Source organism: Rhinolophus hipposideros (assembly GCF_964194185.1).
Source record: "Rhinolophus hipposideros genome assembly, chromosome: 12".
In the NCBI taxonomy this organism is placed as follows: Eukaryota; Metazoa; Chordata; class Mammalia; order Chiroptera; family Rhinolophidae; genus Rhinolophus; species Rhinolophus hipposideros.
This window is the reverse complement of record NC_138058.1, coordinates 62,144,443-62,172,367: the sequence shown is the minus strand read 5'-3', so window position 1 is coordinate 62,172,367 and position 27,925 is coordinate 62,144,443. Positions and strand designations below refer to the sequence as shown.

The following is a 27,925-nucleotide window of genomic DNA, read 5'->3' as shown; positions in this document are numbered from 1 at the left end:
CCTGGCTCTGGACATGAGCCCCCAGCCTGAGGGTTAGGGCAAAAGGCCTCAGCAAATAGGTCTCACTCTGCTGTCTGTCTGAGGTGAGCGGTCTGTCCAGCAGGGTCCAGAACAGGCGCAAGGACCAGGGGCCAAGGACGTGAGGCTGGTGGGCTCATCTGCCCAATGTGCCTATCACGTTAGAGCTCCATACAGCCGGGTCCTGCTCCTACTGAGTGCAGAGGGAAGGCAGCCAGGCCTGGCCCCACGTGCAGGCAGGAGGGCACATGGTGGGCAGTCTGCCTGCTGGGGCATCCAGGCCTCACTTGGAAGGGGCGAGGTAGATGGTCCTAGGAAGTGTGGACTTCTGGGCACCATTCTCAGACTCCCTACTTACAACCCCTTGAGATTGCATCTCGGGGCCAGGGAGGGGATGGTCTTGCCTCTTAGCAAAGCAATGACTCCTACTAGCCATTGTCTTTCCCTCCGGCCTCTGTCTTTATCCTTTCAGGCAATTTTCAGGCCTTGTCACGCCTCCCAACAACAAAGCTGTGTCTAGCTCTTCATTGGGTTTAATTCCCAATCTGATTGCGCCCTGACTGCCTTTGTTTTGGAAATCAGCACTAGTTTTAAATGACAAAATTATAGAAAATTACATTTGAATTCTGGTAAACTCTCACTTTATTTAAGATCTTTTTTTAAAAAAAATTGACTAAACTGATTTTTTGTTAGAATTGTTTTGGTTAAGCTCTCTCTCCCTTTAAAAAGAAAAAAAAAATAACTTACTCCCAGTTTATATGTTGTCAACACTGACACAGTGGGCACTGGGTGCCCCAGCTGCTCCCAAGGCTTTGCCAAAGCCCGAGGCAGTGGGTGGGCTTCATTTTCCCCACCACAGGGGGCATACCACCCACCTCGAGAACCTCCTAGGGCTGATGCAAGGTCTTGTTGACTTGCCAAGTTTCAGACATGCATCTAGGACAAGGACTTCTGTGCAAAAAGGTAACTAGCTCAGATAGTACTAGGGCTTAGGGGGAACTGGGATGCCCTACCCCAACGCTGCCAGACACAGATGCACGTCATCCTCATCAGACACCTGAGTTCGTAAGATCAGGAAAGTACAGTGATGGAGAGAGGTCCCTGCTGACCCCTGTGTGCACTGGACCAGCAGACCATTGCAAAGCCACGCCTGTAAAATCTTTGTGAGGCCAGAGGATGTGAACCATCCTCTCTGGTGGGTCCAAGCCCATGAACAGAAGGGGAGAAGAAAGAGGGGCCTTGATGGGATTCCATCTTCCAACCCCTCTAGGGTAGATTCAGATAAGGGCCAGGGATGGGATGGGCCTGGAAAGTGTCCACAGCCTCACCTTCTGTGAGCCAATGAGATCCGTCCAGCTCTAGCCAGTAATAACCGGTCACACTGACTTCCATAGTTTGCCAGTGAGCTGGCTGTTTCCCCAGACATTACATTTAACTCACTTCTCTATTTATGACCCTCATCAGCTGATTTATCCCCTTCCATTCGGGGTGAAGAAAGACAATGAAACAGGCACATACAAAAGCCGCCAAACTCAAGCCTGGGTGGGTTTGTTGGTTTTTTGGGTTTTTTTAAGTAATTTCTCCTTTCATTTCTAATCTTAAAAGCCTTTATTGCTAAAGCTATAATTTATCTGTCAGAGCTAATGTCAAACAACTGCATATTTTTAAAAATAAGAAACCGAATTTTGAAACCAAATCTTTGAAACTTGCCATGTGAGAATCATATTCCTGACAAGACCGTGTGGGTTTGGATTTGGGTCACTTTTAATTTTGCCCCTCGGGATTTTACATCTCCAGAGCCCAATTGATTTCACACTCCCAAATGACAGACAGCTGGCTCCAAGCGGGAACCAGGAGGCACTGCGTGATGGTATCAACACTAGTCTGAACTCCACTTTCAAAAAAAAGAACTTTCCTTTCCTCCTGTTCACTGTTTGAAACCTTGCCCAGGATTATAATAAGATCCACCATAGAGCGCTTTGAGATCTAGCTCATTAAAGTCCCGTGATGTTTCCGACTATTGTTTGACGTGACAACCTGGCCTCTCACAGGGTTGAGTAATTATGGAGAAATCCCACCCATAAAGAGCAGGTCTTGCCAGCCAGAGGGATGGGCCACTGGTATTTTTAGACTTCATTAGTGCCCTGATTTAAAATTTCACATTTTGTTTCTTGTAATTATCTTCCAATCGACTGAGCTAAAATTTCAGTTGGGGCTATTTATGTTAGTCTGCCTTCCCAAAAAGGGTGTTGGGACTTTAATTTAAAACTTAACCATTTGAAAAATAAAGGTGTCATGGAAATGCTTTTTGATTTGCAATAGGTCAAGCGACTGTCTCTCATCTGTGACTAGAGGAGCCAGCTTGCATGCAGTTCACTTTAATGAGTGTTATTTAAATGCATTGAGCACATATAGATTTTCTTAAGAATCTTACAAGATAAATCTTCCTTTCTCTAAGAACTATTTGGGGGTGGGAGCAATCTGTGGGATTTCTTTCTTATTTTTTTAAGATCATCTACTGAACACTAATTAAAATAGATTTCATGTGTGCAAAGTGATAAGGGAGGAAAAAAGAATTAGTTCCATTTGAATCCTGTTATAAAATACCTGAGCCATTTGTCTTGTTGGATTGGAACCCCTGAGCTCATCCGTGGCAGAGGTGGTGGCCAACCTCAGGCCTGGAGACCTCCGAGTTTATTGTCACTGTACTGGTACCATGTGAGCCCAGCTGAGTGTGTCACAGCAGAGGTGTAAGTTATTGATGTCCTTCTTTCTATCCCCTACCTTCTTCCTAAAAGAACTTTTGGTGACTAAGAGGGTAGCTAGAGGCCTTGTAAAGCCCCAGCCCCTGGGCCTAGTAGTGGTGAGCTGCAGAAAAGCTATTGTATTTTCACCTGCGTATCTGGGTTCAGAAATGCCAGGCTGCTCCTGCTCCCACATGCTTCTGGACCAAAAAGTAAAGTCTGCGTTGACCTGAAGTAGGGAGGCTTGTCTCTTCCAACGTTAGATTTTGTACGCTCAGGGTGAGGAGCCACGAGGATTCCCAGGGCCGGAGAACCACGTGATGGGGTGTGCCCAGCCCTTCCTGTGGTTCCAAGTCTCCTCGCTTCCCACCCTTGCCCCTGGCCCTTGTCCCCATGCAGCTCTGTGTCCTCATGCTGCCTTCTGCTAAGACAGCAGCTGCCCCAGTCTCCACGAGTACCAAAGACAGGGTCTGCTAAAGATACGTTGAGGCATAGTGAACCGCTGTGTGACTGGGGCTAGTCTCCTAACCTCTCTGAGCCTGCTTTTTCTCGTCTTTAAAATGGGGTGATAGTACCACCCTCATGGAGCATAGAAGAGGATTTCATGCAACCACAGACAGCACTGTGCCTGCTTAACACCGAAAACAGTTGTTCTATCGACAGTGGCCCCAGGCCTGGAGAGTTCAGCAGAGAAAGAAGCCCGTAAAGTGCTGGAAAGCCAGGGCCCCCCTCCCCAGACCAGAGGAGATAGAAGAAGCCCAAGCTTGTTCAGAGGGCTGGCAGCCCCTGATCAAGCCGCTTAATGGGACCTCCCCATCCCTAAAAAGCAGTGAGATGCATCAAGTTCCTGGCGGGAGGGTTCGGGACTGCCGTCCTCAGCTGTGGAGCCCAGCATAGCTCTCATCTCTTCCTCCTCGGCCCTCTGCCATGCCAGCACACACCCCTCCTCTGCAACCTCAGAACATGTTCTGATAAAGCTGGTTGCCCTCACACAGTTAACCCAGAGGCACGAAACATCCAAACTGAACTCATCTTCCCATCGACCTGCTCTTCCTGTGTCTGTCTCAGAAATAACGTCATGAATCTATCCAAGAGCTCAAAGTCACAGCCTGCGGCTGTCCTTGACCCACCCTTATCCCCCTTAGGCCCCGAGTCTGAAAACTTCTCGGATTTGGCCTCCTCTGATCAATCTACTCCTCTCTGTCCCCACCACCCCCCCGGGCTGCATGGGTGACCTCCAGGCCCACAGCGCGTCCCCTCCCGTCCACAGTCCATGGTGCAGCCAGAGTGGTCTTTGCAAAACACAGGTCTGGTCCTGTCGCTCCCAGTCAAATGCTTCCAATGGCCCCTCTCCTCTCAGGAAAGTGCCCAACCTTTGACCTGGTGCTTCAGGGTCTGGCTCTTGCCTGTTTCCACCTTCATCGCTTGCCATTCTGACCGCAGGCGGCCCTGTCACCACTCCACGTCCTGGGTTCTCTCCGTCCAGCAGTGCTCTGTGCCTTGGCCAAGCGCCGGCGCCTGGGTCATTCTCCCAACTCGACTGTGAGCCCTGGAAGCGGGGTCCGGCAAGGATCCCGTCCGATTCCCACACTGTCCCCAGCCAGTGCTTGGCACTGAGGGACACTCTAGAAGCGTGAGGTGTAAGAGAGCACAAAGCACTGGGCTGGGAATGATCCGCTGAGGTCTGGGGACTTCCCTCCTTTGAATGTGGAAGCAGGTTGGTACTCGAGGGCCCAAGCATATAGGAAAGTGCCCATGTAAGACTTCATTCTGCAACCGGCCACCCCCCATACCTGTCCCACACTTCTGGGAACTGAAGTCCGTCTACTTCAAAGTTCCTCCTGTACCAAAGCACTCCACCAAAATACTGGCCCCAGAGCATGTTGGATATGAAACTCGGCCTCAGCTTCTACATCTGTAAAAGGGGGATGATAATAGAACCTGCTTCATCCAGTTGTTGTGATGATTAAGCAAATTATTTTACATAAAGCCCTTGGAATGGTGCCTAGCATACATTAATAGCTATACGAGTATCTGCTATTATTATTATTTTCACGATTGGTACCAAAGCCATCTTTCAGTGTCCGTGGCCTCTTTGGGGTCCAGGGTAAAGTGACAAAGTCAAAGACCAGTGTGCCTCCCAGAGTCTTGGGAGATTGCATTAACGGCATTCACATGGCCATGTTCACAGCACCTGATTCCCAGGGGCCTACTCTGAACAGAAGGAAAGTGGCTTTCTCCTCCCCTTGTGACATTTCACAATCCTGCACCATTGCCATAACAACTGGAAGGAACCAGGCTGTCTCCGGGCCCTTCCCCCTGATTCCAGGAGCTGTTTGTCTTGGGAAGGCTCCTCCTAACCACCCTCAGGGGTTCTCAGTACTCTGTGACATTCAGCTTGCTAGGAAGGTGCCAAGGATATTGCAGGGGCCACATCAAGAGATGGGAACAAATCAAATGGAGTCGTGCTGAGCAAGGAACAACGGCTGCAGGGGGGGAGCTGGTGAGGAGCACGTGGCTGGCAGCGTGGAAAGTGGCCAGGAGCCCCGGTTCTGCACCACACTGCCTGGGTAGAATTCTAACTCCAATACCCACTGACCCAGTGAACTTGTGCTAGAAAGCTGGTGCTTCTAAGCCTCCATTTCCCAGCTGTAACATGGAGACAATAACAGTGCCAGCCTCCCAGACATGCTTTAAGGATTTAATAATGTATGTAAAGCCTTAACACAGTGTGCGGCACATAGTCAGGTCACAATATGGCACCTGTTGCTGTCACTACCACTACTGTGAATTCTAAAGAATCTTGGAGAAGAAATGTTGGAGCACCTTTGGCTCAGGATTGTCATTGTGTTTAAAGCCAAGTTGTCCAAAATAATCTCCCTGATCTGACTGACATAACCCTCAGCCCAGATCTGGGGCCATCCCACACAGAGTCCCACCGTTTCCCTAACTTTCCCCTTTCCAGCCCCCACCCCAACACACCCTCCACCAGGAAAGCTGTGTCTCAGAGCCTGGGGAACTTGCAGGTCCGTGTACAGGAGGTCTTTCCACGTCGCCTGGACAGTGCCTACCCCGGCCCTGCCTCAGAAAGCCTCCTCCTCTTCACAGAGCTCTGTCCTCAAGGGGGTTGTTATTCACTAATTAAAGGGTTGTCTGGGCTTAACGGTTCTGTTAACAGATCACATGACGAGTGAACCAGGCCCGCAGAGAGATTCCGCAGAGGCAGGCAGACCACCCAGAGACTGTGTCCTCCTCAGCGCAGGAGGTGCTGACCCCTGCCCCGCTGCTCAGCAGGACACAGGCAGAGCGAGGCCCCCGGGCCTTCTCACGGAGCTGAGTACACAGGGCTTGGGAGTAGCATGTGGGCTTGGGCCCCAAGTCTCGGCTAAGCACCTTCAAGGTGGGAAATCCTGCTCTGGCCAAAGGGCTCAAGACACTGATGGGAACAGGAGCTCATCGGGTGTCAGGAGGGGCAGGGAACGTTTCCTTCCCAGGGGATTTAGGAGCTGGTGCTGATCCCCAGCAGAAAGCCAGCTGCCCGGGTCCCAGGCTGTCTTCTCTCAGGAGTGGTGGCCGTGCAGACACCAGCAGGGGTGACCACTGAGTTCTAGATCACTGACACCCAGAGGCCACTGAGGGGCTTGAGTCATGTCACGCCCATCCCCGCTGCACCACCAACTATTTGTTGAGCAAGAAATGTGTACAGCATTAGGCACCTACTGTGTGCAGAGCCCACATTTGTCTTCTCCCAGGCAAAAGCCACAAGGCAGGGTGCCCGCTGCCCACCTACGTCTCAGCTGCTGCTGGACGTGAGGCTCTGTAGTGATGCCCAGAGTGTTCCAGGCGCCACCAGGCACTGGGCGGGATGAGGTCTTCCTGGAGGAGCCTGCACTCCACTTGAGGGGTCTGGGGGGCCAGCAATAAGAGCGACGGGCTGGAAAAGAGGTCAGTGTGGACCGGGCCTTTAAAAGCAGTCAGAATGATGGAGGGGAGGGAAGCAGAAGGCAGGTAGTTCTACAAATGCCAAATCCTAGGGAAGAATGCTTGGGATAAGCGCCAGGGACACAAAATGATTTCTCAATAGATTCATCTATCATAGAGTTACACACACACGCCTCTACTCAAATGGCTCACAGGGCCTATCCTGATTTGAGACAGGTTGAGTTAGTGATTTACACTTAAGGGCCCAAGAATTCCATTCTCTGAATCTTTGGCACACGAAGTCCAGTCCTGGACGTTCCTCGGGCTTCATGCTGCCTCCTTTGCCTACCCAGCCAGGGGTGGCCGGTAATAATCCATGCTCTTGGGCAAGAGTCTATTTTATCAGTCCCCAAGGCCATTTTGGTCCTGCAAGGTGAAGAACCCCTTGGTCTTCAGGGGCTTTGATCTGGCTAGGAAACACCTGGGAGCCATTAACCCCTCTGACAGGGAAACCAGTGCATTTCCGGGGTCCAGAAATTCTCTGTAAACCTTTCTCTCTTCTATTGTGACAGAGGTTAATGGCAAGTTTCCTGATGCCTAATCACTCTTCAAACATCCAGCATGTGCTGTCTTTGCCAGAAAAGACTTACCTTGTCAGGTTGACCCCTTTTTGAGGCTGGGAAGGACTTTTTTGGCTTTTCAAAAATGTTTTATTAAAGTATAGTTGGCATATAGAAGTATATTAGTTTCAGGTGTACAGCATTGTGATGTGCCATTTAGATACCTTATGAAGTGATCGCCACACTAAGTGTTGTTACTATCTGTCACCATGCAAAGTTAGTATAACATTATTGAATATATTCCTTGTGAAGTATACTACATCTCTATGGCTTATTTATTTTATAAGTGGTTTTGTACGTCTTATCCTCCTTCACCTTTTTTACCTATTCTCCCACCCCTCTCCTCTCTGGAAACCATCAGTTTAGTTTCTAAACCATCAGTTTAGAAACTCTCTGTTTCTATGTGTCTGTTTGGGTTGGTTTATTCACTTGTGTTTTTTCATTGTTTGGTTTGGTTTAGTTTTTAGATTTCACATGTAAGTGAAATCATACAGTATTTAGGAATGAGTTTCGGGAGGAGGATAGCAGTGCAAAGATCTGGCAAGCCAGCTGCCTGTCCCTATAGGATGGGAAGGTCACGGTACCCCAACCATCAAACAAAACCGGAGAAAATGTGGCACAACCGTGGCTTAATGAGAAACGATTTGGTTAAAATTACATTCCATTCATGGGCACACTCACTATTCTAAAAATATGAAAGGTGAAAATAATACCCTCAGAGTAGATTAGGAACACAAAATCTACCTGCCTGAAGAAAATAAAAAAATGGTCCAAAGGTTGCTACCTATTGAAATAGTTGTTATTCCTATTTTCTTAGTGTAATTCTCTTTTCCCTTAAAAAAACATATCTTAGCAGGAAGCCCAAGTGTTTTCAGTGCATCCCCAAGACAATGCTGTTCCCTACTCCCTCTTCTTCCTGACTCCCTCCTCTCCTGGCAGCCTTTTGGGTGACCAAGCACAGCACCGTGGACTTTCTGGCTTTGTCCACAGGTCTCTCACTGCCTTTTCCTCCCGTCTTCCAAGTGACCCATCAATGTCGTCTCAGACAGAGGTCTACACACATCCCAGGCAAATATGTATTGGTTTTTTACCACCTTCTGTGGGGCCAACGTCAGGAGCATTGTATGTATGCGTGGGCTAGGCTGCCATAACAGAAGACCACAGACGGGGGTGGGGGATAAATGACAGAAACGTATTTTCTCACAGCTCTGGAGGCTGGAGGTCCAGGATCAGGGTGCTGGCAGGGATGGCTGCTGGTGAGGATTCTCTCCTTGGCTTGCACATGACCAATACTCAGTGTGGCCGCACATGGCCTCCTGGTATCTCTTCCTCCTTGTAGAAGGAAACCAGTCATATTGGGTTAGAGTCCCACTCTTAGGCCCTCATTTAACTTTAATAATCTCTTAACGGCCCCACCTCGAAATCCATTGGAAGTTAGGGCTTCAACATATGAATTTGAGGGGACACAGTTCAGTCCTTAACCGGCTGCATGTCAATCTCTAGCTGGCAGATGGAAAAGGTAGCCTCTGCTGTAGCACAAGCACTATGTAGTTACAATCCGTGGATGACTTGACTGTGGATATTTTCAGTGGTTTCGAGTTATTTGAACCTTTTCAAAAAATGTACTGTTATCATTTTTACCACAGTTAATCTACAAGCTGCCCACTTGGCTTCCTGCTCACAGAGCACTGACTATATTTTCCATTATTAGAATCATCCATATTTGGGGTTAACTTTTTATTTCCATAGAACCTCCGTGCTGGGAGGGATCTCAGAAGCCATCTAGTGGAAGCAGGAATCTGCCCTCCACCCCTGGGGACTAAGCAGGGGCCATCGATTGCTAGATGGTTCATCCTGTTAAGTGGTCAAGAGCTTCTACCACGGTGCTGCCCTCTGAGGCCATCCAGAGCAGAGCTGGTCCCTGTTCTACATGACAGCCCTTCAGATTTGTGACGGTGGCAGAGTTTCCTTTTCTACAGACTAAACATCTCCTGTGACCTCAGCTGTTCATCTTTTACCTTGCTGGGGTCATTCCTGGTCATGCTCCAGCTTCTCAAAGTGACTCTTAACGCGACACCAGGTGACAGGCTGGGTGGCCCAAGGGAGAGGGGACTGTCACCTACTTGGTCCTGAGCATCACACTGCAGATATTCTAAATTTTCTATAAGGGTCGTGACTTATTTGTATAAAACACACACTCATGCACACCCAAGCACACACACACGCACACTCCAACTAAGAGAAAAGGGCGGAGGGGGAAGTCTCACAAAGGTCCTACTGTCCACTATACTGGTTTCTTTGGGGTTTCCTCCCTCCTCTTTCTCATCAGGATTAAAACTGTTGATCGTCCCTTTTTCTAGAACGCCCTTCACTTCTGTGCCTTTTTGCCCCATAGGTTTGGCCATAGCAGCAAGTTAACCTTTCCACTGCAGTTTGAAAATAACTCCCTTTTCAGTCTTTGCTGTGCTCTCCTAAGCAATTCCTCACCTCCCCGTCTGTTAGTGAGAATTTACTCCTAAGCGACAAAAATTCATCCCCCTCCTTCCCACCACTTCCACCCTCTCCCTCACCACTGCAGTGAAGGTCAGTCAGATGTTACTTCACACGTCATTTAGAACCACCCCTCATTTTACAGGTAGGGAAACTGAGGTTCAGAGGTGTCACCAAGATATCACATTACCCCAAGAATCTGTCTCTAGAAAATCCCCTGAGGGGCCACCCGCACCCCCTAGGTGCCCTGTCTAGTGACTTCATTTGCTGCTAGGAGTTCTTTATCCCCGAAGCCTTCTCTGTCCCCACAGAAAGAGGTCCAGCATCTCCCGGGCTGCCCTGGGCCTGACTGCCGTGCTCTCCAGGCCCTGCCATGGGGCACACACTGCCAGGCTGCTGTGATCAGAATGGCACATCCCACAGGGGCACTCCACGCGCACCAGCTGCTGCACAGAGGAAGAGTAGGGACAAGACACGCACACACTTAAAGGGGGGCCAAGTCATAAATGGCACCACATGGGCAAGGTCCATGATGAGCCTGTGAGTGTGGTCTGACTGGGCAGAGACACTGTCCAGAAAGGAGAGGGAGAGAGGACAAAGGCAAACTCTAACTCCGACTGCAGGACCCTCACCGTCACTCCTCATGGCTGGTGGCTGCTCTTGAAAATGCTTGCTCAGTGTGCCCTCCTGAGCAGAGTCCTGCCTACAAATATTGGAGGAGTGGTTTTCTGTGGGTTTTAGAAACTGCCCTTATATGGTGGTTACTTCAGTAAGTCGAGGCCCCTTTAAAGAGCCCGTCTCCTTCCTGGGAACATAAATCCCTTGAGTGATCATCAATGCTTGTCCATTCGGGTCCAGAGCACCTTCGAGAACCAAACAGTGGTCTAGTTGGCATGCCTGGGATGCACTGCTCTCAATTCAAACTGCAAATAGAACCTGCTGCAGAGGACCTCGGAGGCCCCTAAGTTAAGGAACCACCATGTGGCGATTCTGAAGGCTCTTGGCCCATCTGGCCATTTACACAGACAGGTTTCAGAAATTCTGACTGATCCAAAAATAATTCCTAGATTTTCAGTCTTTCTTCTATATGGAGACATTCATTACCTTCTTGGACTAAACAAGAATTTTATGAGGCAAGGCTTTTTTGGTGTGGACAGTGACTCCAGGAGTCCTAATTTAATGCCATTCATCCCAGAGAGCAGAGAAGTAGAGAAGTGGCCTCCCCCTGGGTCTTTGCAGTAATGACAACAGCCGGGACCATAAGGCTGGCCCTGCCAGGTGACCTTGGGCTGTGGGTCAGGGACCACCATTGCAGGGCAACTGGTGGGCATGCTGATAGATGCATTCTGGAAGGGCACAGAGTGGGCGTTTCATATTCATTATATATTCACTCTATGTGTATGTCATCCTTGCAGCTGCCCTGTAAGGCAGATTTGTAGACGGAAAACCAAGGCTTGGGGGAGGAGGCTTGGCCAGGTATAGATGACAGAGAAGGAGTGACAGTCAGTATGAAACCCGCCTGCCTCCTATGCCCATACCCTTTTCACCGCACCACACTCTGAAGCTTCCCGGTTGCGACCTCTATCATCACTAGGCTAAGTTTTGGCTAACGACGTGGCCAAGTCGCATGATGGCTGTCATATGTCAAGTCACACGATGGCTGTCCCAGAGTCATATGTCTAATATTTCTCAATATAAATTGCTGATTCTTGGGTTCTTTCCTCATTTCCAAAAGGTTATGTGATGGATGGGTGGGTGGGTGGACTTAATTCCCAAAGTAAATCCATGAGGAACATTGGGCCATTTCAGGAAGCTGCAGATAGGGCACTGGCCACCACAGAAGCCACTGGAGCTCGGGAGTCAGGCGGCTCTGGAGAGACTTTCTTGCTGCTACATGTCCCATGCCTTATACAAAGTATTGCCGATGCAATAAAGTTAATGGAGCAGTCATCCTACGAAGGAGCCAATTCCGTGCAAAGATGATACATCTTTGAAGTCAATGAGGTCTATTAATTATGCCCTTTTAAGTGAATGAAATTCTTGAAATCTACCAAACAGCATTACGTCCATTTAGATATAGAGATTGACGCTGCATATCACTGGCACCAATGGGTGAGGAGCCACCAGGGCAGAGCTCTGGGAATTGGCTTCCCACTAACAACTAACACAGCCTTCAGCTCTTTGGGAGTTCAACAGATGTCATGTCTAGCCAGACATTCTTGTCCTTTGCAAAGGCCCCAAGTCAGCCCAGTACAGCCATGGGGACTGACTAACCCAGCGATGAACAGCTCAAGTGAGAAAGTAATAAAACTGAACCAGAGATCTCCTGGAGAGTATCCACCCAGCCCACAGCCTTTAGACTTGGCCTCAGGATTAGTTGGGAGAGGTACACAGAACACAGCTAGACCTTCCAAATGGCCACTGCACAGGTGGACCTGGTGCTGGGTGGTCCCTGGGCTCAATGAGGGCAAGCAGACTGTTTCCAGGAAGTGCAGACCTGGAACCAGCTGAGCAGAAACACAAGGTCTGGCTGCAGACAGAACAAGGACCACCACACTATGGCCAACTGAATGCACAGCAATGATCTGCCCAATTTCAGTCTCCTCCCCAGTTAACACCGCTCACAGTTGCTGAAGAGCACAAAGTGACACTTGTTGTGCCCACAGTACATCTGCTGAAGGCAAAACTTGTGTTTACAGCTCTTCACTTCAAAAGACTGGCCGTGTTATAAAAGGAAAGGGACCATCTGTCCCTCTTCTGGACCCCAGCGCCTCTTGGGAAAGATTTCTGTGCAAGAAGACAGTGAGAAGTCAGCACTGACTTCAGGGAACTATTCTGAGGCTGGGAAAAAATGGTGCCTCCCACAGGGGGCAAATCCGGGGGCAGATGACGGCCAGCTTTGTGGAGGCCATGATGTCAGATGGTGGCGGGAAGGCGGCATCTGTAGCCCAATGGCACTGCCCAGATGCTCTGGCTGTGCAGAGAACCAACTGGGAGGACTGAGGGGTGTGAGGGCAGGCAAAGGGGAAAGGCCAGGAGGCATTGGGGTCCCCCGGAGAAGGAGTGGAAAATGTCAACGCCAGATTGCACACATCTGTTGCACTAAGTCAGATATCATCCATTTGCATTCCTCCATCCGGGCTTTGTCCAGCCTTTTTTATCCGAAAAGCCCTTTAGGACAGTTCTGCATCTTGAGGAACACCCTCAGGCTTAATGATTTCCTTCTACTGGCTGATAATTGAGCAGTTCTTCCACAGTGCGGAGGGATCTGATCTGTCTGGGAGGCCTGCTTGGGATTTGTCACCCTCTAGCTCTTCAGTACCAAGATAGAAAAATAATGTGAGAGGCTAGGAGTAGCTGGGTGGGCGTGGAGGTGGAGGTGAGGTGAGCTCCAAGTGAGACTCTCAGGGGAGGAATTCCCTCGGCTTCCTGGCCACACTCTCCCAGGCTGAGCGCCTGACTGCCACTTCTTCCTTCCCAGCTCTTCCTTCTGGGTCTTCACACCGGCTATTTCAGCTCATTGGTTCTGAAACAGTCCTGCTCTTTCTGCTCTCTCCCGCTGGAGAATGTTTTTTGTATTTTTTTTAATTAAAGTAGCATTGGTTAATAACATTATATAAATTTCAGGTGTACTGTATTATAGTTCAATATCTGTATACTCTAGTGCATGCTCATCACCAAAAGTCTAGTTTCCTATTCTAAAATGATTCTTGCAGATTCCAGAAAGCCTTGATCTGTGAACCTCTAGGCTTGAGGCTTATTTTGTTTCAGATCAAACCCTGCTTTTCTTCTTAGCTTCTGTCCTGGGGTGGAAATGGGGCGAGGGGACCTGGAGGTCAGATGTAGGGGTCCTCTGAGGACACCCCCTGTTTCCTTTCCTGCTTGCCCCTATTGGGTACCCCAAGGGCTCATCTTGGAGTAATGAATTGAGAGCTTTGCCTCCATCCTAAGGAGAGTTCACAGGTTTTCATCCACATTCTCAAATGCACTGAATTCCTGCCCTCCCCCCTAGCCACCCTCCCGCCACCACCACTTGGGTGCAAGCATTTAGATTCTGAGGACTGAGGACGAAGGCAGTTCCTGGTGTAGCGTATTCAAGGTTCCCAGATCCTAAAAGGTCACACTCCTTTGATTCTTGCCTCTTTTCACTCCTTTTCTGTTCTTATTGATTTCTTTGAGCACATAAGAAAACACGATAGGCAAAGCCTGCTACTTCCATTGAAATAAAATATTCTGCAGTCAAACCACACACCATAAAGAAATAATTGCAGTCTGTATATATTGCTAATGGACATCTCTCAGCAATTCCCTGTCTCATAAGCTTTAAACACAGACATTAGTATAAATATGCAGAAATCCCCATTCGGGCAAATTACTCTGCATTTCTGAACAGAAGGAAGATTAACCATGTGTTGATATCTTTGAAGGAGCTCAGCAGAGCAGGAAAAAATTCACTGGCCCTCTCTCGGAGGGAGGTTGGGACTCCGTGAGGCCTCAAGGACAGAGCACGAGGGCCTGGTTAACATCTCCTCCCCAGGGGCCTGGGGCTCCCCTGGAGCTCTGAGGGCTTGGCTTGGGAGGAGGGGACTGGCCGGCACCCCAGCTGGATCAGCTTCACCTAAGCTGCTTGGTCACCTGGGTGTCTGCTTCCGGGGCTTTCCAGGCACCCCAGGCTCTGGCAGGCTCAGAAGCAGAAGTTGAAGATGCGTTCTTTCCCAGCCTCTCAGCAACCTGACAGGACCCTTAGAGATCTATCCTCAGGCCTCTGAGGTTAAAGGTCCAGGAGGAGCCCCAGGGAGCTATGTAGAACATCATCACCACGGGAACCATGGCCTACACTCCCTTTCTCTGGCCCCTCACATTTGACCCCTCCTACCCACCCCACTTCCCCCCCCTGCTCACTCCCACTGAGGGTCCCTCACTTCCCCGCAAAGTCCAGCACAGGAGTGAGGGTCTATTTCTGAGGCTCAACAGCTTGTGCCATCAGAGCCTACACCCAGCCTGAGCTTCGAGGGTCTGGAGGAAAGCTCCTCCCTTTCAGAAATCACCGCTGAGTCCTGGTCATCAGGGTGGGAAGATGCCCCTGTCAGCACAGGTTGCTGAGTCTGGGGGTGACAGGGCCTGGCCTCCACCAATTGCTGATTGGACAGGGGGCAGCAGAGGCTGGGGAGGGCAGCCTGACCCTAGGGCTCGCCACAAAAACCCTTGTGCTCAGCACAAGCCCACCTTGTCCCCTTTACAGACAGAGGCCAGGGGCTCAATTTTCGCTGGGCCGAGTAACCGTGGACGAGGTGAGCTGGCCAGGAGGGCTGCCCCAGGAACTGTGAGCCAGCCTTGCTGGACCTGGGAGGTGAATTACGAGCTAGTCAGGAATCACCGCCGAGTTGGGGAGCCTGGCATGCAGACGTCTTCTGGTTATTTGTTTTGTGCTTGCCAGCCTTGCCCACAGTGGACTTGAATGTGGAGGGAGAGCAACTGAACATTTCTTTTCCGAGGCAGAGAAAAGGGACTTGGGCCTCTCAGAACTGGAGCCACAGCCTCATGGCCTTGCCTGGGGCAGTAAATTCTGGACAGGACAGGAGGAGGGCGTGGGAGACGGTTCTCCTCAGCCCCAGGTCACCCATGAGGCCAGAGTTTCTGGAACACCCCATGCCAGAACTCTGAGGCACCAGCCTCAGCCAGAAACAGAGAGCAGGAAGATTAGATCCTCTCCTCAGCTCACCCCAGCATACACAGACTTCACTCACCCGTCTCACCAGCAAGCATCTTGATGGTCTATTTTCAAATCTGTCTCCCCCACTTGATTGTGAACGAATTTAGAACACCACCTCCACTGGCTGGTTTAGCAACTTTATGTGAAATTTTAAAAGATACCCTTTCTCAAGACCCTTGCCTGCCACCTACCAGCAAACTGTCACAATAACTAAGAAATCTGTGATAACTGTGAGGTTAATGGCGCCCCCTGGAGTTGTGCAATGTGCAGCTTGAGCCGCCTGTAAGTAACTCATTGAGGGTATCACCTTTCAGGTGCACTTTTAAGCGTGTTATTCATATTGACATGTTTCATTCTCACAACAACCCTTGGAGGTGGGTACTGTTATGACCTTCATTTTACAGATGAGGGAACCTGGGCTCAGAAACATGAAGTCTCTTTCCCGTGCTTACCCACCTGGTCAGGGATAGTCAGGATGGAAACCCAGACTGTCTGGCCCCAGAGCCTTGCCCTTAGCCCATATGTACTAGTTCTGTGTCTGGCCATGGGAATACCCAGGAAGGGTGTGTTTGGTGTGTGACACACAAAGGGTCTGACTTCAGCACTAGTTTAGCCTCCCTCTCCCCCACCTACATACACACACTGAATGTCCGCCTCTCATTTGTAAAATTAGAGTCTCCGAAGTTTGTAACACTGAGCCCCTACAGAGGCTGCTACAGATTACCGTGCAGCTAGGCCCAACGAGGTGCCTGGACATGGGCCCAAGCTGTGCCCGGGGCTGGCAAGCTCCAAGCCCCCACAAGGACTTCAGGCCTGTCAGCTCTTTCTTACCAGGGCCTTTCAGATTCAGCCGACCTGACCAGCCTCCTGGGCCCCTACGCCCCCTCCTTCATCCAGGCTCTCCTTCCCACCTGGTCAGCCTCAGTGTGGTCTCAATTCTACCTCCCATCCTGTGCTCTGCAGCCCACCCCTTAGGGCTCCCCAGGTGGCCAGGCGGCCTTCTCACCTCCAGGCCTACTCCCTCACAGCCACTCTCCACTCCGCAATCAGAGCAGTCTCCAAAGTGCCCAGCTGACCGGACCCTGCCCTAGTCAAAATTGCTCAGTGGTCCTCATTTCTCACTAAGCGGCCTCACCTGTCACCCAAGCTAAGGCGTGATTGGTCAGTCCAACTGCAACCCCCAACACTTTCCACCACCCCCATGTCTTCTGATTCGCCCAGGTGCTTCCACCAGAGTTGAGGCAACTTGATTTCCTTGAAGGATAGTCAGGTGTGGCCTCATCAGGGCTCCCCAGCCAGACTCCCTGCAGCAGATCCCTTGCAGATGCCCGTCGGAAACCAGAGGGCCCTCCTGAGGAACTATAGAAAACAGAGTATGTATGTTCCTGTCAGAGGGTTCTGGGAAAGACAGAGAATTCCAGGAAAGGGGAACATTCCATCCCAACAAAAGCTGCTTCTCACAGCCAAAAAAGGAAGAGGACTCAGGTAACTGTCTCCCCAACCCCCAACCTATGCCTTCAGCAGCCTGGGAATCCAGCTCCTCCCCTGAGGGCAGGTAGCATTGGGTCTGGAATGAGAGCTGGGGCAGATTAGAGGCCTCCAGACAGCCTCTGCCCTGATCAATCAGTAGGAAGGGGAAAAGCCCAAGGTCAGAATGTACCGTACAGCCTAGGGACCCACCTGAGAAGGCTCCAACTGTATCCCAGCCCCAAGACAGAGGCACCAGCTCACATGTACCGGGCCTCCCTCTGCCGTCATCAGAGGACCAGTTCTCTGCCCTGCTTAGCTCTTGTTGGCCTTGGCTCGGATCCCTCCTGGCACTGGGGCAGAGGGAGGGGGAACATGAGTGTATAATCCCCCTCCCAGGACTAGGTCATTTATCTGGAAGGACCAGGTCTTACTTATCTGGGAGTAGAGATCCCCTCTACCACTGACCCCTTGTCCTGGGAAGGATCTCCCAAAAACATGAGCAACACCCCCTTGCCGGCTAGGAAGAAGGGCAGAGAGATGATGAGTCATGAGGCTTGAGGCTCTACAAAGCCATTTGCTGGGAGCTCTGGGACCGATTTCAGCCAAATGCATGAGTGAGGACACCTCTGCATGACTCTGCTGCCCAGCCCTCGTGAGCCAGCTGGACCGCACCTGCCCTTAAGAAAAGGGAGACAGAGAGGTCACCAAACATCCTCGAGAACCCGTGATCCACAGGGGCTGAGCTTTGGTCTTTTTGTTCATTGCTGTATCCCCAGTGCCTGGAACATGGTAGATGCTCAAAAAATATTTGCTGAATGTATGAGTGAATAATGGATGAAAGAAGGACTGTAGCTGAAAGTGATTGATTCTGCCCACAGTACTGAAGTGTAAAGCCCACAGTGCTGTGGGCACAGAGCAGCAAGGGTGGGGATTCAAGGGGGATGGGACAGTCTGAGCGACAACATAGAGGTGGCTCCAGAGTTAGGGCATCTTTAGGCAAAAGTCATCCTGAAGAAAATCGTCTCCTTTCGGTCATCAGCTTCTATGAGTTTGCAGAACTTAATTCAAAGCTTCCGCCCTTTGTCACGCTCTCTCTTGCCCAGACACTTTTGCAGGGTTTAACCTTATTATCTTATTATCGCCCACTGACCATTGGTAACTCACTTTTTGATAGATCCTGGCCCTATGCAGGACCACATCATGCTCCTGGGCAGTGAACAGAGTTCCTTTCTCCTGAGGGGTTGTAATCTCAGGGGCTTTGGTCATTTCTAGGGAGACCTGAGGTAAAGCAGCTTCTGACCTGTGGCCATTGAGTTCACCAGCCCCAGCTGGTGTCTCAGGCCTTCCCAGTGGGTCCATCCTATGTTCCCTCCTTCCTGAAGGCTTGAGGTCCCTTCACCACCTCCAGACCCCCAGGTGGCTCCAGACCTACAACCGGGTTTTGCCTTGTCTCCATCCAGCCAACCTCGGGATTCTCCCAGGGATCTCACTCAGCTGGCCCCACCAGCCAGTCCTCCATCTTGCCTCCTGAGCCAGCTCTACCCAGACCCAACCTCAGGCAACTCTTTCCTTTGTCTACATGATCCAATTATGATGCTCCTTGGAGCTTGGGCCTCACCTTCCTAAATGACCCTTACATCTTCTTAGGCCCCTGGCCCTCACCCTGCCCTGCCCAGAGGAAGGCGGCTTAGCCTAGCAGGTCGTTGCGAAATACAGCGCTGTAAAATGATAAAAGCAGGGCTTTGAAATAAACAGGGCTTGATTCACATCTTGCTTTTGCCACTCTGTTGCCAGAGACAGGTTACTCTCTCTGAGCCTCTGTGGGAACAGAGTCCCAGAGAGCAGTTTCCAGGCTCTCGGCCTCACGTGGAAAGGTGCTGGCTCAGGTAATGGATGGCCATTGGCTGTGACTGGTTGGCCATCAGCTGTAACCAATTAGCCACTGATATAACTGCCGTGGCTACACTGGTTGGTTGGTTGGTTGGTTGGTTGGTTGGTTGGTTGGTTGGTTGGTTGGCAGAGAAGTGGACAGCAGATTGCGGAAGATGTGGCTCCTACTTCCTGTATCTCCAACCCAGCCGCCAGCGAGAATACAGTGGTATGACTCCCCTATCTAACGCTCCGTTGGTGTTCCCTTTTGGCCTCACCATATCCTGTGTTCTGGTGCGGGGAGCAGGACCAGAGCCCTGGCATGACAGCCTCATTCTCCGCATCTGTAAAATGGGGACCCTCAGTCATAGAGTTGCCTTGATGATTAAAGGAGATAATGTCAGCAGTGGATCTCAGAGTGGGTGGCAGGAAGCATGCACCGTGGAGGCTCTTCAACGTGTGGTGCTTCCTCCTTCTCCCCCCAACCACCCGCCCCAGCAAAGAGAGATGGGGGAAGGGACATTGGACATAGATGACAGGTATATAGTCTGAAGGACGGCTGAAGGCGTCGGAGGTAACTCAGGTGCCCCTTGGCCCAGCACTTGACACGGGGTAAGCAACCCAAAAAGGTAGCACTGGCGCTCCTTCTGTCCCAGCCTTCCACGCCAGTCCAAGAACCCCATCTAGCAGGTCCCTAGATGGGTCGCAGGCGCCTGCGCAGGGGTAGGCGCTCCGCCCCTGGAGAGGGGAGGACCCGCCCCCCGTGACGTGTTGGGCCCGCCCCCCGCGCACCGACGCACGCACGTGCCGCGGAAGGAGGAGGGGCCGCCGGAGGTTCCCGGGCGGCGGGCGCGTCTGCCGGGTCTTATTAGCATATGCGCAGGCTGGGTATTTATAACTTGTCTTCAGCCCGTCCCAGGTTATTGATGTCTTAAAGTGACTTTAATCTGAGCCTTCTTTTCTTCAAATGGGCTTTTGATTTCCGGAGCGATATTATACATGGCTGTGAGCTCTTGACTGAGCGGTCGCCGTTGTGTTTTCCATGTGCTGATGCTGAAAATCTGCGATATAAATAAACGTCCTCTGGTGGAACCATTATAAAGCACAAGCAGCAGAAATTTATGGAGAGAACAGATTAAATGCTTAGACTTAAATTCTTCAGCGCGCTGCTTGCCCGAAACTGCTGTGTCTGGAGTTTGGTCTGCTGATTCAGGTGGAAAAAATCAAACGGACACATCGCTCGTCGGTGCATTTTTTACTATGATCTATTGTGTGGCCAGCAGAGAAATCTCAAAAGCTGCCATTGATAATCCCGGTTAAAACTTGCAGCATAAATTATGAAGACGTGTAGTTTCTTTTCGGAGTGGTTGGGGACTGGGGCGTGCAGCGCCGCAAAGAAATAGAACATCAATATGTGCTTATGCATTGTAATGTGGGACATTTTTATGCCCACAATAAAACACTCCGCCTACAACGATGTTTATGAAAGCAACAGATAGGAAGATCCATAATGCCACTTAATAGAATTAATCGCCTCCCATCGGACCGTTTTAAAAGGCTTTTTATTGCATGTTGGAAAGCGCTGACCATAATTAATACTCCACACTCTGTCACTTGCCAATCAGAGGGCTTGAGGCAGCAAAGGGCGCTTTGGAGCACAGGTGAGCAGACAAGGGTTCTCAGGATTCAGTCCAGTTGTCTGCGCTCCAAGTTTTTAATCTAGCCGCAGTGTCAAGCTCTGGCGGGGCCTTTAGGTTCTAAATTTCAAGTTTGGGACTCTGGGTATACATTCTGAGTTTGTTCTGGTCTCCAGGTGCTGGGCTGTGATGAGGGACAAAGGAGGTAAAGGCATGTCCTTTGGAGAGGAAGAGGGGGTGACTCGCCCAAAGCCTCCATGGCTGGTTGGCTCTGTGGGGTCTGGCCAGGGAGTCTGGGGTCTGTTCCACGGCAGGGGACAGTCTGTTCCCCAGACTCATTTTTTTATTCCCTGAAATGTAGTTGTTTTTAATATATTTAAAAGCACACGGAAGTCTCCTTGATTTATAAAAAATAAATACATAACATGACAAATTTCTTCATGATCCTGGGGCTCTTATGAGGTCAAATTCTTTAATGGACATGATGTAAAACACACGATAAAGACACACACAGGGAATCTCCCAAATAGCCCAGAAAAGCTGAGGAGGTAAAGGGTCAACCAGAAATAATTAAAGAATGAAATTGCCCTTGATTCAAGTGAGCAAGAGTGAAACAGACAGCAAGGATTCAGTGCTCCCCCCGGGCCGGGCTTCTCAGCGGCCTGAGTAGCACTTCTGGGGAGGCTGGTAGCTGAGCTAGAGCCGGCTGGTAGTCTGCAGAGATTTCTCCGAGTGTAAAAGCTCTCTTTCCTCTTGGAAAGCTGAGCCAACCAGAACTGAGAGTGACCTTTGAAGGCAGAGCTCATGGGAACACAACATGGGGGACTTCACTGGACTGGAATCCCATGACACATTAGGGCTTAGATGGATGGGTTGTCACTGGGGCTCAGACTTTTGTGCTTAATGGAGAGGTCCTTGTCATAAGTCTTTGCTGAGACAGAATCACACCTGAACTGACTTCTGACATCCAACTGGAGCACTAGTCACTGGGTTTCCGTCTTGGCCTGATACCTACAGTGAGAGCTGTGCTCAGGTGAACTGGCTTTTTAACAAGGGGGCCTTGTCCCAACATGGGTTGTGCACTGGGTCCGTGGGGGGGGGGAGGGGGTAGAGTGTAGGGACAGCTGCCCTCCTGGAGGTGAGAACTCTCATGGGGACAGACCATGCCTCCCCTGCCCCAAGTTCTGCATGAAGTCACAAGAACAGCTAAGGAAGACTATGAGGCGTTGTTGTGGAGAAAAGGCTCTTTCATTCCATCAGCCAACAAAAATGTCGTGAGTGCCTACCCCATGCGTAACAAATAGAACTCTGCCCACACAGAGCTCACATTCTGACTCCCCAAAGCCTCCCAAATGGTTATGGCCTCCACCTCCTGCATGTGGCAACTAGAAAAATAAGGACCTTTCCAGGGCTGTCCACGGCAAGGTGAGGTAGGATCCCAAAGTGCCAGGGCCTGGCTTTCAGTTGGATCTTCAGAGGTACGTCCCAGCCCCCTTGGGGAACACCCTCCATCGCAGGTAACTACTGGGGGAAGTGTGCCCAGCTTGGGGAGGACACCTGGTGAGCACTGGGCCTATAGGAAGGGAACAGTAGGGCTTCAGTTCCTCTCCACCCTTCTCAGAGAGCAGGGCCAGCGCGTCAGTGGGTTATAGAACTGGCTCATCCGTAAGGCAACAAAGCAAAGGTATCCTGAGTTCCAGAGGCCATGACTATTCGACGAGGCCTGGGATAAGGGGTCGCAAACTAGTGCTGGAGCCACAATTAGCATCCCTTGAAGAAACATACATGGGGGCAGGAGGGCAGTGCCAATCTCTCATCTTGACTGGGCAAGTTTTCTCAAGTCCAGTGTCTCCCACTGCATTTGTATAAATGAGTTCTAGGATCTGGTCAGACAGACAGCATACATGGGGCAACCTGTCTGAGTGGGGTCAAGTGCCCACCATGTGCCAGCCTACCCAGACTGGCACAGAGTTAAAGGCAGTCCAGCCCTTGGCAATCAGGCCTGTCCTCTAAGAGCTATCAGGCTCCCAGCAGTTGCCAGATCCCCACTCTCTCTGCCCACAGCCCTGCTGGCCTTAGAGTGCCCACCAGGCAGCTTCTCATGATCCCTCCTTGGCCTGTGACCTTGAGTGAGCCCTGAGGCCTGAGTGAATAGGGGAAGAGGTTTGGGGGCACAGAGCTGGGCTCCATGAGCAGTTCCCTGGGGCACTTCCAGGATGAGTTTGCTAATAGAGATGTCTGTTCTGAGAGGTCATGATACCACCTGTCATTAACCCGGGCACCCTGCCCAGGGTTCTCACCAAGAAATTGTAGGCAGCTGCTTGCAGGCGGGTGAGTGATTTGCAAGGACCACAAGAATATTTGCATAAGCATATGTATGGAAGTGTGTGTTTATTTGCATTCATTTGCATAAATTGCTGGCTGTCGTGCCTTAATTTTACTTTTTTTTTTTCAGTACATTTCTTTGAGCGCTGAGCACAGATCTGGACACTTGGGGACTAAAAACAAAAAGACAAAAACAATAACACTGGGTCACGAGACCAGACATTCTTAAACTTTGTTGCACATTAAGATTTCCTGCGGAGGTTTTAGAAATCCTGGTGCCTAGTTCACCCCCATACTATTGAATCAGAAACAGAAACTCTGGCATGGCGCCAGACAGCAATCTTTTCTTTTTTTGAAGCTTCCAGATGAACCTGAAGCACAGGCCAAGGTTGAGAACTGTTACCTTAGACCGGGCGGGCCCATGTCAGATCAAACCATCCTTGGCCTCCAGCTGGAGACGGGGCACCTCACCTCACCTCCCTCGTATGTACAAGACACTCGAAACTTAAGACAACACCATAAGGAAGGTGAAGTGCCAGAAACAGGCCACACCCCCCGGGCTCTCAGTCAAAGGTCACCATGCCGTTCATCATCGCCACCATTGAACAGTGTCATCTGTGCAAACTAGAGCGTCTGGAGACCTGTGCTCCCCCTGGCCTTGTCCCCCCCAACCCAGATCACCCTGGATTCCACTTAGGCCTCTAGTCAGCCCCTAAGAGTAGTGAATGCTGTAGGCCAGGGCCCAGGGTCTGTTTGGTTCAAGACATACGGTCCTTTCTCTTTCCAGATGACTTCCAGGCTGATGATTCCATCACTGTGTCCCTGGGAGGAGGACACTGTGTGTCCGGAACAAGCCTACCCAGCCCTGCCTACCTCCATGCAGGCTGGGAGACAACCAAGCACTAGAGATTGCAGGTGTTCTCCTTCCCTGGTGGGTCCTACCTGGGTGAAGAAGAATGCAGGAGATCTGGGAATGCCTAACATCCCTTAGTTCCCAGGGTTCTGCCCTCTGCAGCTTCCTATTATCGCTGTTTGATGCCAGCACTCCACCTGTCCACCCTCCTGCTACCCAGACTCTAGAGTCGCTGGTCCCTTCACGCCCTCCTGCTCTGTGCCTCTGCCTCTGCCATGAACTCTGGGAACAACCTTTTTTCCATGGCTTCCTGCTCAACTCCTGTCCATCAAGACCCAGCTCAGTGCCTCCTATTCCAAGATATCTTCTCCAGTCTAGCAACTACTCATTCATTCCCTCCATCACTCCTTCAAACATTACCTGAAACCTTTCTGGGGCCAGAGCTATGCTATGCTAGGCACTGGGCTACTTTGGGGAGTTTTCTGAGCCGTGACCAAAGTTTACTACTTCCCCCCTCTCCAGGCCCGCCCAGAGAAATGTCTCCTCCTGCTGTGCTGATGTGTCACATTAACAGACTCTGCTCAGAGCAGACAATGTAGGGTCTTGCTAACAGGACACAAGCACAGCCTTACTTTGGCCTGCAGGGGTGGAGAAAGGAGGAAAGTGTTGTTTCAAAACCTTCAGGAGGCAGAAGGGAGCAGATGGGAGCTGAGGGGGCAGCTTCTGGTAGCAACCAGGTGGCCCAGCCCACTCCTTTCCTGAATCCACCTTTGCTAGAATGTGTGGGGAGGCCCATGGCTTGGTTTGCAGTCCCTCCAAGCCCAGGTCAGCTGTACTTGAGAAAGCCTTCTCCCCAACCTGCCCCAGAGCCTGGCTACTGCCCCCTGGGGATGGGGCTGTAGAAACCCACCCAGACCCTCCCATCCCATTGAGGTCCCCTCACCTCCACCCACCAAAGGCAGCACTCACCCCAAAAAGAGCCAGCCTGAACCACCGCAGTAGAGTTGTAGAAGCTCCAGGGAACCTGGAGATGGCTTCCGTTCCTAAAAGGAACTGTGGCACCAATGGACGCCATTATTCACTTTCAAGGCAGACCTGGGCAGGAAGGCCCCAGCCCACAGTGACAGGGACAGCTCCTAGGTCAGGCCCAGGATTGCCTTCTCCATCCCTGGGCCCCAGGCTGGAGGCTGTGGCTGGAACCAAGGACAGTTCTCCATCAGATTCTGTGTCATCCAGGGCATGGCAGACCCAACGGGTCTGGAACGCCCCACATGGCCAGACTGCAGCGTCTCCACACCCCCGAGTCCTGGAGGGACTCTTTGCTTTCTTGTCCCTTTTGGTCCAAGCCATTCACTCAATCAGCAAACGCCCTCCTTGCCGTCTCCTGGTACTCAGCTCTGAGGCCCTGCCCCTGAGCAACCGCCAGTCCCAGGGCCTAGCAGAGAAGACAGTCAGCTTGGCAGAGTGGTGAGCCCAGTGCAGTGGGACCACAGGGTGGTATTTGAACCTGGTCTTACAAGGATGAGGAGAAGTTTTCTGGGTGAGTAAGAGGAGAACATTCCAGGCAAAGGGAACAGCCTGTGCAAAAAGCAGCCTGCATGCTGGCCCTCCACATTCACACCACACCTTTCACATCTCTTTGCAGTAATCGTCTCCCAGTGAGTGTATAATTGCACGTCATGCTGAGAAAGCTCGAGAGGAAGGTCAGAAAGTGGGACAGCTGGGTGACTTTGTCCCCTCCCCACCTGCACACAGCAGTGCTCCATGGGCATAGAGTGACTGTGCAGGACACGGCCTGGGGAGGGACTGGGGTGGGCCTCGGCCTCTCAGCTTTTGTGTCCCAGCAGGTGGTGGAGCTGCCCCACATGCCACCCTCAGTTGGTCCCAGAGCACAGCGGCAGGTGCCCGCATTGTTTGCACGGAGCAGGGGCCCCACGACCCAGGACTTGCCCCACCCATGCAGGACGGCTCCTCCTGGGTAATTAGTTCCAATGAGAGTTTGTAAAAACAGTACTCTGGCTTTATTATAGTCTAATAGGTTCAGTTTCCCAAGAAAAATGGACTGTCAGGCTAAATACATGTGGGGAAGTGCCCGGGTGGAGAGGGGTATCATTAAAGCCAGTAGCTCAGCTGAAATAATGAGAACAGTATGAAAGGTCTTGTGTTGGGGAAATCAATCCAGAAGGTCAAGGAGCGTGGGCACGTGGGCCCAAACACTCCTTCCTGCATCAGGATCTTGGACGAGTAGGTCATTGCTTGGAGTCCTGCACCTGGGGGCTACCCTGGGACCCCTCCTGTGGGTATCAGGCTGCACTGGGCTCTGGGAACATGGGGAGTGAAAGGCAGCTGTCTCTACCCCACCAGGGCTGGCAATATAACCAGAAACAGAATTGGGCTAGCAAAGATCACACATCGAGGACAGAGGGATTGGCTGGGGAGAGGCCTGAACTGGATGACGGAGTCAGAGGGGGTGGCAAGGGGCGGGGATGTCAAGAGAACTCACCTGTTGACCCTTCCAGGGACCTCCTGGGACCAGGCCTAGGTGCCTACTCTATAGGCTGGTTTATACCAAGGACCCTGCTGGCCAGCACGACCAGCAGGGCAGGTGTGCAGGACACGGTGGCTGGTAGATGAGGGCACAGAGATAGTGGGCCCAGCCAAGGCCAGCCTAGGACCTGGCTCCTCCCCAGGGGGTGGCTGTGGTTCTTCCCTGGGTGTGATGCCTCGGTTGCCAGCTGCCAACAGTCTGAGGCAGACCTGGCCCTATGACCCTACTGGTGGCTCCTGGTCACCTGGAGGGCACAGCCCCACTTTCTTCTTTTGGCTTATTAGGATTTCCTAATCTTCTAATAACTGTGGCAATTGCATGGTGGTTAAAGGCCATTTTCATTATGAAATTCTAAAATGATGCCTAGCTTTCTGAAAGGACAGGATGCCCTGTGTTGCCCCAGACCTGACCCTGGCCAGGCCTAGCAGGAGGGGTGGGCACAGACAGAGACACGGGGACAGATGGCCTTGGAGAGTCCCCTCTCTGTGAGGCTGTAGAAGGCACAAGTGGGACAGAGAGGGGTCCCTACCAGCCCCCCCCACACACACACACAAGCTCATAAGAATGCTCCTCCCTGGTACTCAGCCTCTCACCCTGAGTTTCTCAGCCCTGACTTCTCTCCTGCGAAGGGATTCACAGTGCTCTGAGCTGCCATTAGCCTTGGCATCTGGGATTTCCGTTTCACTTACCTCTTTACCTGGGTAACTGAACTGATTGTACTCCCAGCTCTGGTTCACTAATTCTTGCAATCCTTTAAAACTATTGATTTATGTGCTGGGACTGGCTCTCAGAATTCTTGGGGAATACTGGCTTTTACTAAAGCAGGTGGGGGAGGGCTGTGTTTCCCCCCCCCAAACCCCCAGTCACTGTGTCTTTTTCCTGCCTGTTCCCTCCCCTTGGGTCTGCAGTGCTGAGTGCAAAGCCTTCCTCCCAGCCAGCTTCTTCTTTCCCCCACAAACCACCGTCTCACCCAGACCTCCCAGAACCACAGTGGAAGGCAGGTCAGTCGAGGCCTCTGGATGGAAAGAGGACAGGGGCGGTCATGATGGCCAATTGAGGGTGAAGAACTCAGCTCCTCTGGGAAGCCTGGGCAGTGAAGGAGGGACCCAGGGCTCCCTGTGGGCCTCGCCTGCCCTGGGCTGCCCGCTGGCCAGGAATGGAGGGTAGAGAGCACTCTCCACTTGCTCCCCAGATGGAGAACCCACATGTGCATGATGGCACAGTGTCAGGTTTGGCACCCGGGGCCCCATCTTCACCTGGGGCCGGGCTGTGTTGGAGGGTGTGGTAGCCCCTGTCAGCTCTCCTCTGTGCCTTAGCTGCGCTCTGCCTCCAGTAAGAACCTGCTAGAGTTTATACCCGTCCGGGGCACGTGCAGTTCTACTGCACTTGGGACTCAGCTTTATTCTCATTCTCTCCGAGAGCTGGCTACAGATTCTCACACGTATTTGGAAATCTGACATCTTGTCCCTAAAATACATGAATAGAGAAATAAAAAACTGTAGACCAGACAGAGCCAAGGACAGAGTCCAGGCCTGTGGCCCCTCCTCAGAGGACCTCTGTGCTCACAGCCTGAGACGCCAGGCCTGGTGACCCATCAGTGTGAGGGACTCATCTAATGATGCAGGGGTGAGAGGCAAAGGCCAGCACCTACTTTCTGAAGGTCATGTCCCAGGCTCAGCCCAGACATGGGCAGCACAGGGGTGCCGAATACAGGGAC

At 51.4% G+C, this 27,925-nt stretch overlaps 1 protein-coding gene across 5 annotated transcripts in view; it reads left to right on the top strand.

Annotated features, from left to right (window-relative positions):
- The window catches only part of KLHL29 (kelch like family member 29), a 292,525-nt gene that overhangs the window by 231,857 nt on the left and 32,743 nt on the right, over positions 1-27,925 (top strand). The gene's annotated exons all lie outside the window — the stretch shown is intronic.